This window comes from Triticum dicoccoides, chromosome 2B, assembly GCF_002162155.2.
Source record: "Triticum dicoccoides isolate Atlit2015 ecotype Zavitan chromosome 2B, WEW_v2.0, whole genome shotgun sequence".
In the NCBI taxonomy this organism is placed as follows: domain Eukaryota; kingdom Viridiplantae; phylum Streptophyta; class Magnoliopsida; order Poales; family Poaceae; genus Triticum; species Triticum dicoccoides.
Window position 1 is genome coordinate 575,886,330 of NC_041383.1, and position 7,387 is coordinate 575,893,716.

Sequence of the window (7,387 nt, forward strand, 5' to 3'; positions counted from 1 at the left end):
CTAAGCGGCATAAGTCTTTAAGGACTCGAAAAACCTCGCGAACAGCGACCGGTCTCTCGCACTATCATGACGGTCAGTTTTAGCTTTCTCTACTGAGGTGTTAACCCAGCTCAACTAGGGCACAATCGCAGTAGTTCTCCCAGCGCTACCTTAGCCAACATTGCGGAATGTAAGGTACCAAAACATGGGAGCCGAGAAAACCCAACTATTGACCAAAGACATGATTCGGAGCCGATGCATATAGTGCTATAAGTTCGGGGTGCCGCACTCATGAGAGTGTTCGGTCTTCTCACACCATGTTATGCGGTGCTTAAGCCCCTGGTGTATTGGCTGTACCAAAGTGTACGGTTGCAGAATGTCATGACTGAACATATTTGTATATAAAAAAAATAAATGAGTACAATAATAGATAAGAGCTATGTATTGTTTATTAAAAAAGGGCTGCTACGAAAGCAGAACGATACAAGTAGTGTGATAAGCAAGAGATGGGATTATTTGACATGTTCCCCTCCAGGGGCAAGCTGCGGGATTTTAAGTAAAACGGGTATTAAGCTCGTTATAGAGTCCACCTGGACATTTGACGCGGCTTGTTCTCTCCCTGGCTGTTGCATCGTGTGTTCGATGAGTGTATTGCCGGACAGGCCTTCTGAATAGTTGGGTCCTGAAAGTGTATAAAAAGGAAATGGTAGAATAGGGAGCCCCTTAGTGTGGTTGAGCCGCATTCTGGGCATGCCGTAGTTGTGCCCCTCCCCTTATGCCCATGGTATCTCTAAGGCGTAATTATGTACACGTGGTACCGATATCACCATCTGGCGAGGGCTGGGGTTGGGGCCGCACTGCTATGCTTGCTCGGAACATGCCAGCCGGATTTGTTGTAGGTTACTTCGGGCTTGCTTGACGTTGTCCGGACGTTTGACACCTGTATTGGAGAATTGCCTTGAGAGGCTACTCTGTACTTCCGCCGCCAGGGCCGCCGTGTGCTCCTCCGTTCGGAGAGAGCATTCGGTGTTTCCATTTACCATGATAACTCCGCGAGGTCCTGGCATCTTGAGCTTGAGATATGCGTAGTGCGGCACCGCATTCAATTTTGCAAATGCGGTTCGTCCAAGCAGGGCGTGATAGCCACTTCGGAATGGGACTATGTCGAAGATTAACTCTTCGCTTCGGAAATTATCCGGGGATCCGAAGACCACTTCGAGTGTAACCGAGCCTGTACAGCTGGCTTCTACACCTGGTATGACGCCTTTAAAGGTTGTCTTTGTGGGTTTAATCCTTGAGGGATCGATACCCATTTTTCGCACTGTATCCTGATAGAGTAGGTTCAGGCTGCTGCCGCCGTCCATTAGGACTCTGGTGAGGTGAAATCCGTCGATAATTGGTTCTAGGACCAATGCGGCGAATCCGCCGTGACAGATGCTAGTGGGGTGGTCCCTTCGATCAAAAGTGATCGGGTAGGAGGACCATGGGTTGAACTTTGGGGCGACTGGCTCCAACGCATAGACGTCCTTGAGAGCATGCTTCCGCTCCCTTTTGGGGATGTGGGTTGCTTATATCATGTTCACCATCTGCACTTGCGGGGGGAATCCCTTCTGTCCTCTATTGTTCGGCGGCCGAGGCTCCTCCTCGTCATCGCTATGCAGCCCCTTGTCTCTGGTTTCGGCACTTAACTTGCCTGCCTGCTTGAACACCCAACAATCCCTATTGGTGTGGTTGGCTGGCTGTTCAGGGGTGCCGTGTATCTGGCACGAGCTATCGAGTATCCGGTCTAAGCTGGATGGGCCCGGAGGGTTTCTTTTAAATGGCTTCTTCCACTGACCGGGTTTAGAGCCTCTGAATCCGGCATTGACTGCCGTATCTTTAGTATTGTCACCGCTAATGCGGCGCTTGTGCTTGTTGTGACGTGACCTGCCATTGTTGTCCTTGGTATCCGAATTGCCAGGGCTCTTGGTTATGTTATTGCTACGAGCTAGCCAGCTATCTTCTCCCGCACAAAAGTGGGTCATGAGTGTCGTGAGGGCTGCCATAGATTTCGGCTTTTCCTGTGCTAGGTGTCGGGCAAGCCATTCGTCTCGGATGTTGTGCCTGAAGGCTGCAAGGGCCTCGGCGTCCGAACAGTCGACTATTTGATTTTTCTTGGTTAGGAACCGTGTCCAGAATTGTCTGGTCGATTCCTCTGGCTGCTGGATTATGTGGCTTAGGTCATCGGCGTCTGGTGGTCGCACATAAGTGCCCTGGAAGTTGTCCAGGAATGCAGATTCCAGGTCCTCCCAGCAACTAATTGACTCCGCTGGCAGGCTGTTAAGCCAATGTCGAGCTGGTCCTTTAAGCTTGAGCGGGAGGTATTTGATGGCGTGTAGATCATCACCACGGGCCATGTGGATATGAAGGAGATAATCCTTGATCCATACCGCAGGATCTGTTGTGCCATCGTATGATTCGATGTTTACGGGTTTAAAGCCCTCGGGGATTTGATGATCCATTACTTCGTCTGTGAAGCATAGTGGGTGTGCGGCGCCCCTGTACTGGGCTATATCATGACGCAGCTCGGATGAGCTTGGTCTGTTGTATTCGGCCTGGCCGTACTTATCATGTCCGGCGTGACGGCTAGCGTCACGTGAAGCGGGGCACCCATGCGATCCATAGATCGATCTTGTTTGCGTTGCCTTATTCTCCAATATGTCTCGCAGGTCTGTTGCGTCTCCCTGTACTCTGGTATGTTTTGAGCGGTGCCGGGGTGCGGCTTGGGTCGAGGGCCTGAAGGCCTCTCTGTCGCGGCCATGGGGTGGCCGATCGGGCGCATCGTACGCTCGTGATGTAGGTTTAGTTGCTTCCTCCTCAAGTTGGGGTAGCAGCCTGCGCTTTGGGTAGCTCTTGGAGGGGCGTTCGAGTTTATACTCTTCGGCCGCCAGGACTTCGGTCCATCTGTCGGCTAGCAAGTCTTGGTCAGCTCTAAGCTGCTGCTATTTTTTCTTGAGGCTGCTTGCCGTGGCCATAAGCCTGCGTTTGAAACGCTCTTGTTCGACGGGATCCTCTAGCATGATGAATTCATCGTCGTCGAGGCTTGCCTCGTCTTCGGAGGGAGGCATATAATTGTCGTCCTCGACCTCTCTGTCGGCCGCTCTCTCATGAGGGCTGGCTCCTTCGTCCTCCTACACTGAATCCTGCTGGAGGGGGTTGTCTTCGACACTCACCGGCGTGTTGTTATCTCCGGTGCCGGAATCGCCGTTTTTGCTTTGGCGGGACTTAGAGCGGCGCCGCTGATGTCGGCGCTTGGGTTGCTTCTTGGAGGGGCCGTCCTCCATTTTTTCATCGCCATCCCCTTCTTTGGGGGTGTCCACCATGTATATGTCATATGACGAGGTGGCTTTCCAGTTCCCTATAGGTGCTAGTTCTTGGTCGTCTCCTTCATCGGCGTCCATACCGTCGATGTCTTCAGAGTCAAAGTCGAGCATGTCAGTTAAATCGTCGACAGTGGCTATGAGGTGGGTGGTGGGTGGGCCTCGAATTTCTTCGTCGTCCGCATCCCAACCATGCTGACCGTAATCCGGCCAGTGCTCTCCTGACAAAGAGAGAGACTTTAGTGAGTTCAGGATATCGCCAAAGGGCGAGTGCTGAAAGACATCCGTGGCGGTGAACTCCATGATCGGAGCCCAATCGGGTTCGATCGGAAGAGGTGCGGGATATACGGAGTCCGGGACCGGGTCCGGCACCTTGGAGTCACGGGACCTGCAAAGGACTAGGCTGGGACTCGGCTCTATCGCCATAGAGATTGCAGCTCCTGGGGCGACGTCCAATCGTCCGTCCCTGGTTAGCGAAGTCGGCTCCGAGCTAATGGTCAGAGCGGACACCTGAGCGGCACTTTGGGCGCTGTTCGGCGACAGAGCTAGATCATGCCCATCGAGACAGTGCGGCACGCTCGGCCATGGCTCGAATTCGTCGAAGATCAAGTCCTCGCGGATGTCGGCCGTGTAGTTTAAGCTTCCAAACCTGACCTGATGGCCAGGGGCGTAGCTTTCGATCTGCTCCAGATGGCCAAGCGAGCTGGCCCGCAGTGCGAAGCCACCGAATACGAAGATCTATCCGGGGAGAAAAGTCTCACCCTGGACCGCGTCGTGGTTGATGATCGAAGAAGCCATCGGGCCTAAAGGCGACGACACAGAGAAACTCTTAATGAAAGCACCAATGTCAGTGTCAAAACCGGCGAATCTCGGGTAGGGGGTCCCGAACTGTCCGTCTAGGCGGATGGTAATAGGAGACAAGGGACACGATGTTTTTACCCAGGTTCGGGCCCTCTCGATGGAGGTAAAACCCTACTCCTGCTTGATTAATATTGATGATATGGGTAGTACAAGAGTGGATCTACCACGAGATCAGAGAGGCTAAACCCTAGAAGCTAGCCTATGGTATGATTGTTGTTCGTCCTACGGACTAAAACTCTCCGGTTTATATAGACACCGGAGAGGGCTAGGGTTACACAGAGTCGGTTACAATGGGAGGAGATCTTCATATCGTATCGCCAAGCTTGCCTTCCACGCCAAGGAAAGTCCCATCCGAACACGGGACAGAGTCTTCAATCTTGTCTCTTCATAGTCCGGGAGTCCGGCCAAAGGTCATAGTCCGGCCGTACGGACACCCCCTAATCCAGGACTCCCTCCGAAGGCGTTAAGTACAGAGAGCTGAACCTGAAATTCGGTCGAACTGGAGACATGTCTCTGAGTCGAATGATGGAGATTGCCACCAAGTATGCCAATGGTGAAGAAGAGGATCGGCTCCGGAGTGGCAAACACAAGTCAGTCGTCCATGAAACCAGAGGAGGGAACTCCAGTCGGAAGCAGAAGCGGAAAGTCGAGCCAGCTGCTCCTGGAGAAGCCTTGGCCGTGACTAAGGGAAAGTTTAAAGGGAAGCCCAAAGGGTCTTGGAACCCTAAGAAGGTGAAAGACAAAGAAGGAAATGACGTGATGGATTTTCCGTGCCACATCCACACGAAGAAAGATGAAGAGGGTAAATTCATTTACCCGAAACATACCACTCGACAGTGTCGGCTCTTGATCCTGCAATTCCAGGGGAAACAGCCCAAAGATAAGGAAAAGGAGTCGGACAAAGTTGAGGACAAAGAGGATAGTGATGATGGATATCCCCAGGTCAATTCCACCCTGATGATTTTTGCTGACGTTGAAAGCAAAAGTCGACTGAAAGTTATCAACCGAGAAGTGAATATGGTTGCTCCGGCGATGCCCAGTTATCTGAAATGGTCTCAGACTGCCATCACATTCGACCAGTCTGATCACCCGACACACATAGCCACCCCTGGGAGGCAAGCTCTGGTGGTCGACCCAGTCGTCGAAGGCACTCGACTGACTAAAGTTTTGATGGATGGTGGTAGTAGCCTGAACATACTTTACGTAGAGACGTTGAAAGGGATGGGCATTCTGATGTCCAGACTCAGTACCAACAACATGAGTTTCTATGGAGTCATTCCTGGAAAGAAGGCTGGGTCACTCGGTCAGATTGCTCTTGATGTGGTTTTCGGTGATTCCAAAAATTACCGCAAAGAAAAGTTGACATTTGAAGTTGTGGATTTCCAGAGTGCCTATCATGCTATTTTGGGCAGGCCAGCTTATGCACGTTTTATGGCTCGACCATGTTACGTGTATCTCAAATTAAAGATGCCTGGCCCCAAAGGTGTGATCACTGTTACTGGCAATCGGAAGAAGGCGGAAGAGTGCTTTCAGAAAGGCTCAAAGATCGCCGATGCTTAGATGGCAGCAGAAGAGTGGCAGGAACACCAGAAAAATGCAGACCCGAGTGATTTGTTGCCAGCTAAGAAGCCCGCTATGGAATCAGTGTTTCAGTCATCTGGTGAGACTAAACCGATTCGCATTCACCCGACCGACCCGAGTGCTGCTCCGACTCATATCTCCACAATGCTCGACTCCAAATAGGAAGAAGCGCTCATCCAGTTCCTCCGTGAGAACTGGGACATCTTCGCATGGAAACCTTCTGACATGCCGGATGTTCCCAGGGGGCTGGCTGAGCACCGTCTACGAGTCGACTCAAAGGTGAAACCTGTTAAAGAACATCTGCGACGGTCCGCCGTCCAAAAAAGGAAGGCCATTGGCGAGGAGGTGGCTCGGCTTTTAGCAGCAGAGTTCATCCGAGAGATTTACCACTCCGAGTGGCTCGCCAATGTTGTCATGGTCCCCAAGAAGGACAAGTCACTTCGCATGTGCATTGACTTTAAACATATCAATCGGGCCTGCCCGAAAGATCATTTTACTCTCCCCTGCATCGACCAAATAGTCAACTCGACTGCGGGATGTGAGCGCCTGTCTTTCTTAGACGCCTATTCCGGGTACCATCAGATCCGTCTGTATGGACCCGATGAGATCAAAACAGCGTTCATCACCCCATTCAGGTGCTTCTGTTATGTCACCATGCCATTCGGCCTCAAGAATGTCGGAGCCACGTTCATGAGGATGATTCAGAAGTGTTTGCTCACTCAAATCAGTCGGAATGTGGAAGCATACATGGATGATATTGTGGTCAAGTCACGAAAAGGTTCTGGCCTGCTGACTGATCTTGCAGAGACATTTGCCAACCTCAGGAGGTATGATATCAAGCTTAATCCATCAAAGTGCACATTCGGAGTTCCTGGCGTAAAATTACTCGGTTTTCTCGTTTCTGAATGAGGAATCGACGCAAATCCAGAAAAAGTTGGTACTATCCTCTGAATGAAATGACCTGTGCGCGTGCACGATGTTCAGAAGCTTACTGGTTGCTTGGCCGCTTTAAGTCGATTCATCTCTCGTCTCGGTGAAAAGGCATTGCCTCTTTACCGACTGATGAATAAGTCAGACAAGTTTGAGTAGACTCCTGAAGCTGATGCAGCGTTTGCAGAGCTAAAAGCCCTGCTTTCCACCCAGCCGGTGCTTGCTGCCCCGATCAGCAAAGAGCCTTTGCTGCTTTACATTGCAGCCACAGGACAAGTCGTCAGTATAGTACTTACGGTCGAGCAGGAAGAAGAAGGAAAAGCCTTTAAAGTTCAGTGCCCAGTATATTATATTTCTGAAGTTTTGACCCCATCAAAGCAAAGATACCCTCATTATCAGAAGCTTGTATATGGGATTTATATGACCACGAAGAAGGTTGCTCATTATTTCTCTGACCATTCCATTACAGTCGTCAGCGATGCTCCATTGTCAGAGATTCTGCACAACAGAGATGCAACTGGTCGAGTGGCAAAATGGGCGATTGAACTCCTTCCCCTAGATATCAGATTTGAGGCAAAGAAAGCCATCAAGTCCCAAGCAATAGCAGATTTCATCGCCGAGTGGACCGAACAACAACTGCCGACTCAAGTTCACTCGGAGCACTGGACCATGTTCTT